Source organism: Tympanuchus pallidicinctus, unplaced genomic scaffold, assembly GCF_026119805.1.
Source record: "Tympanuchus pallidicinctus isolate F22 unplaced genomic scaffold, pur_lepc_1.0 scaffold8, whole genome shotgun sequence".
NCBI lineage: Eukaryota > Metazoa > Chordata > Aves > Galliformes > Phasianidae > Tympanuchus > Tympanuchus pallidicinctus.
The window spans coordinates 35312960-35323492 of record NW_026294802.1 but is presented as its reverse complement, the minus strand read 5'-3'; the positions used below and the strand labels follow the sequence as shown (position 1 = coordinate 35323492).

At 41.3% G+C, this 10533-nt stretch overlaps 1 protein-coding gene across 1 annotated transcript in view; it reads left to right on the top strand.

The window, feature by feature from the left end:
* Window positions 1-976: 976 nt before the first annotated feature.
* CNTN1 (contactin 1) overlaps window positions 977-10533 on the top strand; it is a 237724-nt gene continuing 228167 nt past the window's right edge. The window contains exon 1 of the mRNA XM_052668980.1: window positions 977-1075. The gene's annotated coding sequence lies outside the window, so the exon portion shown is untranslated. The remainder of the gene's footprint in view (window positions 1076-10533) is intronic.

The following is a 10533-nucleotide window of genomic DNA, read 5'->3' as shown; positions in this document are numbered from 1 at the left end:
AATATTCACCAATTTAATAGGTACTCACATCTCTGGGGGTGGCTGTCATGTAGAGCCTAATGCCTGTACCTGTTTTACTGTAGCTTCACCTGCTGGAGGGCATCCTCTTGTTGTTGGCCCCAATCCCACATCTGACTTTTTCTTACCAATAGAAGCATCTTAATTTCTGTGGTATAAGTGGCTGTCAGTACCCCAATATACCTAAAAGCTCTTGCAGCTGTTTTAGTTGTATTTAGCAAGGGAATATGTGTATCTTGTCAGTACCTGCATTAGGTAGGACTTTTGTCTTACAAAAGACAACACCCGAAATTTGACAAATAATCCAGGTCCGTCTTCCACACGGACTCCCCACCTCAAGCTACACAAAATAAGTACATCAGGAGCCACTCTCTTGCATGGACCTGCTTTCCCATGTGGAGGAATGTATGCCTTTGGGTGTCACTCCCAACAGGAGTTGCTCATAGAACAGGGACCTCAGGCCGCCAGGCAGATGACCTTGGGCTGGCTGAATTTTTCCATTCCCTGGCCCTTATTGCCACCACAGCCGTGTTACTCGCGCTGAGGCCGTGTGCTCTCTGCCATTGTAAAGGGTCGCGGTGTCAGCTCGGAAAAAGCTGCGTTCCGTTTCGCGTCGAGCCAAAACTCCTCCTCCCTGCGCGCTGACCGCCCGGCGCTGACCCGGAGGTGCGAGGCGCCCCGTCCCCGCCGCGCACCGCGCTGCCGGTGGGCGGTGGCCGCGTGCGGGCAGTAGCTCCGCGTGCGCTTCGCCCGCCCTGAGGGTACGCGCTGCCCCACGGGCGGCGGCGTGCCGCGGGCGTGCGCTCGGCTCCCGCTCCATCGCTCCCCCCACCGCCCAACCGCCGCGGTCCCGCTCGCGCGCGCGCGCAGTGACATCACCCGCGTCCAATCAGCCGCCGCCGCGCCCCGCTCGGGCCCGCCGGCTCGGCACGCGCGGCGGCAGTTGGTGCGGGAGGGGGGGACTGAGGGGGGCGGCGCGCGGGCGGCTGTCAGCCGTGCGGTGCCGTGCCGGGACGCCTCTGGGTGGCAGCCCGGCTGTCACGGCAGCGCTGCGCAGGTAGGCACGGCTGTCACCGCAGCGCGATCCTCCCCCGCTCAGCGCAACGGGGCTCGGCTGTGTGGGGATGGGGGGCTGTGAGCCAGCGGCGCGACAACTTTCCCGGTTCGCCCGGGGGGCGGTGGTGATGCGGCGGGGTAAAGGCGCGGGCGGCATCTCCCTGCAGCGGAGCGGGATGGCGGGAGGTCGGGCGATGCCGCCGCAGTCGCTGTGCCCTCGGGCGGGCGGCGGGGCGCGGCGCGTGCGGGGGGGGCGCTGCGGGCGGGTGCCGCAGAGCGGAGCGCCCGCGTCGGGGTCGCCGCGTCGCGCCCGCGCGGTGCCGGCGGCTCGTGCCCGCTGCAGCCCGGCTGCGCGCTGTGGCTCTGTCGACGGGCGGCTGTGGAGCCCGTTTTCTTGCTGCTCCGTCTTTTAGGGGATGTAATGCCGTGTCACTTCGTTTCCCCTCTTGTATAGCGCTAATTGTGCATCTTTTCTGTGCCACTTTCCCGCGAACGGCAGTCATTGCGGCTCGCGCTAGTAACACCTGCCGGTGAGAGAGAGCAGAAACGCCGCTGCTGGGCTCTGCTCGAGGCACCTGAGGGGCTCAGCCTTCTCGGGAGCCGCGTCCACTCGGCGGAGCTCTGCCCGCTTCTGCTCTCAGCCGCCGCAGATGATGTGTGCCGTTAATCAGCCGCGCTGCGTTTAGTAATTAAGCTGTGACCTATGGGCTGGGAACAACTCTAACGGTTGTGATATTAGAACTCGTTAAAAAAAAATATCTAAAAACGGCCGCAGGGTTTTAAAAACAAGCAGTTATGTAATTACTGTGTGCAACTTAGGCAAAAAAATGCTTAAAAATGCATCCACGTGCGCAGGGGTGGCTCCAGCAAAGGAGGTGCTGACACAGAGGCTTCGCTTAGTGTCACTCCTTTGTATAAATTACTCTTAAAGCAGTTAAAATAGCACAGGAGTTGAAGCAGCACGAGCACAGGGGAAAGGGTACTGAAATAACGTGGAGTTTTGAAAATGATCCCTTTTGTTTTTTTGCTATTAAGTTATTTAATGTCTTTCTGCAGTGCAAGTCTTGTACAGGTTCGTATGTCAGGAGGATCATTGTCCCATCTTATATGACTTATTGTTGCCAGTAGCTGTCAGAAGAACTTTCTCTAATGCTGCAGAAGCCTGATGGTAGCATGGATTTCTTGTTTATTTGTTTACATCTGAATACTTACTATGTCTGTCTGCATCACTTGATGAATTCTTGTATTTGTGTTTAGTGATAGTTGACAGAGAATCAAAATACCTTACCCATCCCTACATTTTTCAAAAAGTAAAAGTTAGGAGTTAAGGAAAAGACTGACCTTTCCCACATTTGTATTTTCTGCAGTGCTGTTCTAAACTAGCAAGAGATTTCAGTTTCACTTCAATCTAACACCAGAAAGTAATTCAACTTCTTTACAACTGCATGGTTATGCAAGAAATTAGTTGATTTCACGGGACATTAAACCTTGTACACCTTCTGTAGAAGAAACCGTTGATCATGGTTGCCCAACATTTTGGCTTGCTTGGGCAGTATTGAGCAAACAGGAATTGCCTTGAGATGCATATAAAATATATAATAAGTTTAATGTATTTAAGTAACAAAGTTGATTGTTTAATGTATTTTTTAAATTAAAACATAAAAACTGAGAGCAGCAAAAACGTAAAACTAGTGGGATGCTTGACCTTGTTTTTGTGAAACTGACACACCTGTCTGGTTCAGCGGCAGCGGTTGCCATTCCTAGTGAGTTCTTAAGGTGTTGATCAGATTTTTGATGAAATATTGTTCTTCCCATACTTCCTTGATAATAATTGTTCACAAATGTATGTATTGCCCAAAAGCAATGACGTGAATAAGGCATGATTGCCAAGCAAGGGATATTTTTCTATGGTAAAAGGGGGCTTATAAAAATCTGGTAGACACGTTTTTCTTTGGGTTGAATGCCTGACTGCAACTCTATACATTCCAGGTGAAAATTTGCAAGTAACTTATGTTGGCTGAAAATGGAGTTGCAAATAATCATTTTTTGTGTATTTTATTGGAAATCTTGAAACTTGTTCTCAAATTTATGCATTAAAATGCCAAGCACAGCTGCATATTCTTCAGTGTTCACAGGTCTGTGTTTAGCCAATGTATCAAAATGAATGAAATTATTTGCCGTAATACAAGCTTGCTATAATTTAAACTTCATGTAAAACATGATTATTGCCTGAAACGTAGCACAGTGAAGGTGATTTTCACCTTGAAGATGCATGTTTAACTCATTTAAATGAGTGCTCATGTCCACCAAAAATGCTAAATCTCTGAGCCATTTTGAATCTTTACATTCTGGCACAAACTTTCCTTTTGATTCCATTAAGGACTAGATGTCACGTTGCAAGCCATTGAGTCTTTCTAGCATTTTATCCCAACTTAGCCACCTTCCTTTGGAAAAGTGAATGATGACCCTGTAATCAGCATCCATGCTTTTGAAGAACTTCTAGAACTGGTGATGATTCAGTCCTTTGAACTTCATGAATTTCAGAGCTTTGATGATGATTTGCATGACGTTATCCATTTTTAAAGATTTAGCATATAAATTTTCTTGCTGCCAATGCAATGATATTTCATCAAATTACTGGTGGTAATTGCATCATCTAATATTAATTTTATAAGTTCCTCCATTTTACTGACCATCACTGGGGCGCCATTAGTAGCTAGACCAGAAATGTTGACAAAAGTTAAAAAAAAAATCACTTCAGTGCGTTTTTTTTAGTGCTTCTTACAAATCAGGATATTCAGTCGTGTCCTTCAGTGGCATAAAAAGACCCATCTCTTCAGTGACATTATATTTGTTATCAGCACCTCCAATGAAAATGGCAAGTAGAGCCATATCTGTAAAGACATTACTTTCTTTTATTACCAAAGCATAAAATTTCAAATCAGCAGCTTTACTTTCTCAAATTTCTTTTGATAGGTGTTCCTGTTTCTTCAGTTCTCCTGGCTATAGTCTGATGAGGCAAACTGATTTTAGAGAAGTCCATTTTTTTAATCAGGACACGTTATGTCTGTTGTGCTTTCCATACATTGCTTAATAAACTCACCATCGGGAAATGGTTTTGGTTTTTTTTTTTACTATCAGATTCGCTGTCACAGAGCTAGTTTTTATAACAAAGTCCATCTTAGTTTTAACTTTTTGAAAAATATTTTGTTGAGGTGACAGACTTTTCAGTTCTGCTGTTTTGTTGCTAGGAAGCATTCGATGATCAGAGGGCTGGAGCAACTCTCCTATGAGGACGGGCTGAGGGAGTTGGGGCTCTTCAGCCTGGAGAAGAGAAGGCTCGGGGGAGACCTTATAGCAGCCTTCCAGAACCTGAAGGGGAGCTACGGGAAAGCAGGAGAGGGACTTTTTATAAGGGCAGGTAGTGACAGAAGGAAGTTTTAAACTGGAAGAGGGTAGATTTAGACATTAGGAAGAAATTCTATACTGTGAAGGTGGTGAGACACTGGAACAGGTTGACCAGTAAGGTTGTGAATGCTCCCACCCTGGAAGCATTCCGGACCAGGGTGGATGGGGTTCTGAGCAGCCATGAGAGTTGTCCCTGCCTATAGCAGGGAGGTTGGAACTAGGTGATCTTAAGGGTCCCTTCCAACACAAAATGTCCTGTGATTCCTTGATATGCATCGAATTTGGCAGCATGTTTCTGCATACAATGTCTTTTCAAATTGTAATTTTCAAAACCAGACACGATTTCCTTGCAAATGAAGCATAGTGCCACGTTATTTGTCAGCACTACACTGCACGCCTGTCCTGGTGCTGGGCCGGGCAGCTTGGTGGGGCAGAGCTTACAACATGGTGATGTTGTATTGCAAGCGGGTTGAGCATGCCTGCCATAGATTATTAAGATTGTGGAACGGAGCACTGAGCAGTGACTTCCTCAGCACGTCTTTTTAATACAATCTACATGATTACATGCTATTATTTTTTTCTACAGGAACCCTGCCTCATTCAGTGCACGAGGTGGATGGAGCTCACCTAACACAGTTCACTCTTTGTTTATCTTTCGTATTGATCGATGCCTGAGCACATGATTTATTTTCTCCTTCACATAGCTCTGCTTTGAAGACAGAATGGAGAACTGTATAGGCTGTGCTTATGTGCTTATCGTTATGTGATCAGGATACCTCACAGTTATCAAACACTACCTAAGGTGAGAAACGACATTTACAGATGGTGATCAGAGGGTTAGGTTGAAAGCATTCACTTGTAAACAACCGTACTTCTATGTATCTGCTCAACTCCTAACTGCCACTGTTTTTACTGATGGTCCTGAGTGTTCCACACGTAGAATCACAGAATGACTTGAGCTGAAAAAGATCATCCAGTTTCCACCCTCCTAATGTTAGCAGGGTTACTGCTCATTAGATTAAGCTGCACAGGGCCCCATCCAACCTGACTAGAATGCCTCCAGGGACAGGACATCCACTGTTTCTCTGGGGAGCCGTGCCAGTGCCTTACCACCCTCTTAGTGAAAAAATTCCTCTTAAATTATAGCCTAAATCTCCCCTCTTTTGATGCAGCCCAGGATGCAGTTGTCCAAACTGCTGGCTCATATTTGAGCATTTCCACAGTGGGGATGGAAGAAAGAGGAATTCAGTGGTTTATTCATTAACACGAATGATATTCTTTCATGATTCTTAAAACCTGGAAAAATAAATGCAAGCAAATTAAAATAATAATAAATAAAAAAGCAAAACCAAACAAAGAAAGTGTCGAAATTTTTCAACTTTCAAAGTAAATTTCATACATTTCCTTATGTGTTACTGCATTCTACTTACAGCGATTATCAGTAGGAATGGAAAAGTAACATCCTTTGCTAAAGCTCTCAGATAAGAGTGATACTATTAGAGTTTATGCCAGTAATGAAGCAGAATGAGATAATTCATGGAGGGATTCTACTGTTATTTATTATAGTGGAAAAGCAGTTAAAAAACTGAATTCTTTGAGTTCTGGGCTTTAGAGAGATTCTGTCATGGTGGGTTTGTCTTTTGCAAGCACAGTCCTTTACACTTATCCTTTGCAAGTTTCCTAAAAAAAAACTCTTTATTCTCCTGTGACCAGTCAAAACATCAGTTCTTTGGATACTGCTAGTCTTGACTCTTCCAGAGTTTTCCTCACCCAGTCCTGTCTCTCCTTGCTTTTTCTTGTCAACCTTCTTTCAGCTTATATTTCATTATCATCTTGATTTCCCGCATCACTCCAGTCTAGACTCTCCATACACATTTGCAGCACTTCTGTCAGACACTGGTCTTAATCCTAACTCCTCTTTGTAGCCCAATGGATTTTGTTTGTACTGAAACATCACAGTACTTATTTCCAAGAAGTTGGTTAATTTTGTGTCCGTTTTCAGAGATGCAAGAAAATGTGGAGCATTTACTTAATGACTGCCTGTGTTGATGGCTTGAAAACATAGTAATGATTTTTCAGGCGTTTTGACTCTTTTGCTGAATAAAAGGAAGAAAGTTGTTTATGTCTTTTTTTCTTTATTGTTACTTTTTGAAACTGAGGTCGGCACATTTTTCAGTACAGTTCAGAGTATGTATTGTACTTGTATATACACACGGGTAGAAAGCAAAGGAGGACAGATAAGGTGATTTGCAAATAATAGTAAACATTGGAAATGCTGAACAACATAGAGAATCCTAATTACAAAGAGACATCAGCAATTCTGCCTAGAGTAATATACTGTATTTTTTAGGGATACTTTATTCTATAAGAAGTTATTCTAATTATATTTTATTATATTTCTATTTCTGGTTAATTCACCCTGTTGAGTTTTGTGGGTTTCTGGAGTGGCAAATAAAATGAATTGGGGTTTGTTGTTGATTTTTTAGCGTTTCATATATATATATGAATATATATATATGTATATATATATATGTATAATATATATACAAATATATATGTATAATATATATTTATTATATATGTATATTATATATTATACATATATAAAATATATGTATAATATATATATAAATATATATATATATTTGATGTTCTACTGTTTTTTTTTACTGTTTTAGTGAAATACTTACAAAAGTGTGTTTTAAGCCTCTTGTTGGATTGAAATCTGAATAAAATTGTGACTGATGGAGTTAGCACTGCACCACAGTATTTTGTTTACATAAGCGAGTTGTTTGAATGTGATGAAAATAGCATTTGCAATGATTAGTCTGAAATGGGGGGCGTGGAGTTGTAGTTCACATCATAAATTGAATATTGTAATTCTTGTGAGAGTATATAAAAACAGTTGAATATGCATAGAGTCTTCTTGAAGCTTGTATGAGCAGTGCAATGTTGAAATGAAGAATTGTAAATACATATTTGACAAGGTCTTTGCTTGTAGTTATGTAATGTTTGCTTTTATAATGGAAATATATTGCCCAGATTATGTGTTGTTTCTCTGCAGTGGAGCTACTATGTCATGCATGGGTCATAATTTAGTCATGAGATGAGTGTTCTTTTTATAGCTTTTCAGCAAACATCCTCCTTTACCCCAGACAATTCAGTTTTCTCCAGTTTAGGAAAATAAATTGAACGCAAGAATAACTGTAAGTTGCTGATGACTTTTGGTCAAGACAGTAATCAAAGTTGAGAGGCTTGTACATGAATTCACTGCTTGAGTAGTTTCTGCATGCAATTGTTTTTCTATCTGAGATAATTGAATTAATGCACTTCAGCTTAACAACTCTTCAATTTCATTTGTTTGTAAAGATAAAGGAAAGATGGTGGTATCTTTATTTGTAAGTGATGATAACTCTTCCCTTTCATCTGGAGAAAGGATTTCATTATTAAAACAAGTTTTTTACAATATGAAACTGGTATTATTCAAACAGAATCTCACACACTTAATCTTCTCCTACAGAATGTAGATATTTAAAACAAACACTGGAACAGGCTGTTAATGCTGTCTTAATGTTGTTACTTGTTAATGTTTGAATCTTTCTGACAGTGGCGTTTGGTGAATGAAGGAGATAACTCAGGGCCCCTTCTCAACTGGAGGGATGGAGCAGAAGAAGAATGACTGCTTCTAACACATTAGCCTTAGCAAGGTGGGGAATTTAAGATTTACCACAGCTGGGAAAGAAGTTCATGTCATTTTTAACTTCTGTTTTCTGTAAACCCAATGATATTTGCAGAGCCTATTTGTAGTTTAAGTAATATGTAACACAGTAGTGAATGCACCATTTTTGAAGCTGTTTTGATGTTAAGACAGAGTGTAAATTCACATATTCACATATTGTTTTGGTTTTTTTTTTCTTCAGATTTTTTATCTTCAAGCCCAGTTTGAGGAAAAAAAAACATTTTTTTCCATGTGTGCAAAAAGCTAAATTGCTTTGTATTTTTAACAAAGACTTCCTTCAAGATGACTGATTTTCAAACATTTGAAACTAGAGATACTGGCAACTTTGTTTTGATAGAGACAGTCAGTTATTTTTCATCTACTCACTGGTAAAATAAAATGAAAAGAAGTGAAATGTCTCAAAATATTAGATATAAACACTCTGTTTATCAACCACTATTAGTGAACTTCTTATGGTGTCTAATAGGATAATATATCTGTTGTTAAGGCTTTCTAGAACTTAGGAACTGCTCCTGCTAATAATGCTTCTAGATGAAGTACAGCCAAAGTGTAACAGTTTTTTGCTATGAAGATTTTCAAGCAAATCAAAAGAAAAAGAGTCATTAGGATAGATGGGGAAGAGCAGCTACAAATGTACATTATTTAGTTTTGTATATTTTTTCTTGTGAAGAGGAAGCCCATCAGTCTTTTGAGCTATTGCCAGAAGGCCAGCTTCCCTTTCATTGACTGTCTACAGATTAGTTTTCTAAATGTGAACTTTGAATATTGAACAGTTTCCACTTCAGATTTTCATTATGAAGGAGCTCCAAGGGACACCAGCTGCTGTTGAAATAGATCTTGGGAAGGCAAGCATTCTGAAACTCCATTTTCACTTGTCACTTCCTGAACTCTGCCTCTCTTTGCTCTTATTATCTGTTATATATTTTCCCTCTGACTTTTCTTAGCCATGTGATTTTCCTGTTGTTGTTTTTTTAAACATATTAATGTTTTGAAAAAGTATTTGATTCCACCATTTTTATAACTTGTATCAGCACTCTCTCCAGAAAAAGCATAGTGAGGCCATCATGATGGCAAAAGTAGTCAACACCTTGACTGCTACAGGTTATTTTTGAAAGTCACAAACTAAAGAATAATTAATGTGCAAGTTTTAACATTTGCTGAGCATTAAAAAGTCTGTATTAATTTCTTTTTGATTGCTTTCATTTTTTTTTCTTGACTCTACATTAGCACATTATAAAAGTGCCTGCAATTGCAAAAATACTACTAAAGAAGAGCTAGCAGTGTAGTGCCACTGCTGAATTCTGTTCTAAATAAGTGAAGTGATAGCTCAGTTATGCTGGGATGTTTAAACATCTTCCATTTTAATTTTGCCTTAAATCTTGCCAGATGAGTACAGTATTTCATTAGTCAGTGAGATCCTCAGTTCCTTTATTGAACATCATAATTCATTCCTTTTCATGGCTTTATGGTTTTTGATTGGTTTTCCACTTTGTAACATCATGTAGTGTACTGGGAGTTAAAGAGTTAATGCTGCAGTTTACGGATTGTTGATATTTCCAGTTTCATGGTCTCAGAGGAGAAGAGTGAATGAACTACAGCTCCTAGAAGACTTCATTTTTCTGTTTCTGTTTTCTGTTTGGAGGAAAAGATAAAACTGACAGGGAGTCACAAGACTGCCCCCGCTTTGCTCTCTTTGCTCCATGCCTGTCTTGCCTACAGCATTAGAGTAAGGACTTCAGTTTCGGAAACTCTCATTTCATTTGATTTATTACCTTCAGTACCAATCATATTGTATTATATTGTATTGTCTAGCATTCCACTATTATATTTGGTAAATTAATTTTTTTGCCTTAGCTCATTGCCGCTGTTTTCCTCTTCTGGGCCCATCTCCTTACCTCTTCCCTTCTCCCCTTCTCCTTTTCCTGGGGTGTAGGTCCATGGGTCCCTTCTCTCCCTTGTCATGGAACTAGACTGATTCATAACATTTTTGGTTCATAGAATCGTTTGAGTTGGAAGATGTCTCTAAAGGTCATTCAGTACAGTCCAGGTGCAGGACTTTCCACCTTGCATCCTCCTGTCGATTCATTGATGAAGGTATTAAAGACCTTTGGTCCTAATAGAGACACCATTTTTCAGTGATCTCCATCTGCACATTGAGCAATTGACCGCCACTCTCTGAGTAAAGTCTCATAACCAGTTCCTCATCCATTGAACAGTTCACCCATCAAATCCATATTCAGTATTCAAGGCCAGGCTGGATGTGGCTCTGGGCAGCCTGGTCTAGTGGTTGGCCACCCTGCACATAGCAGGGG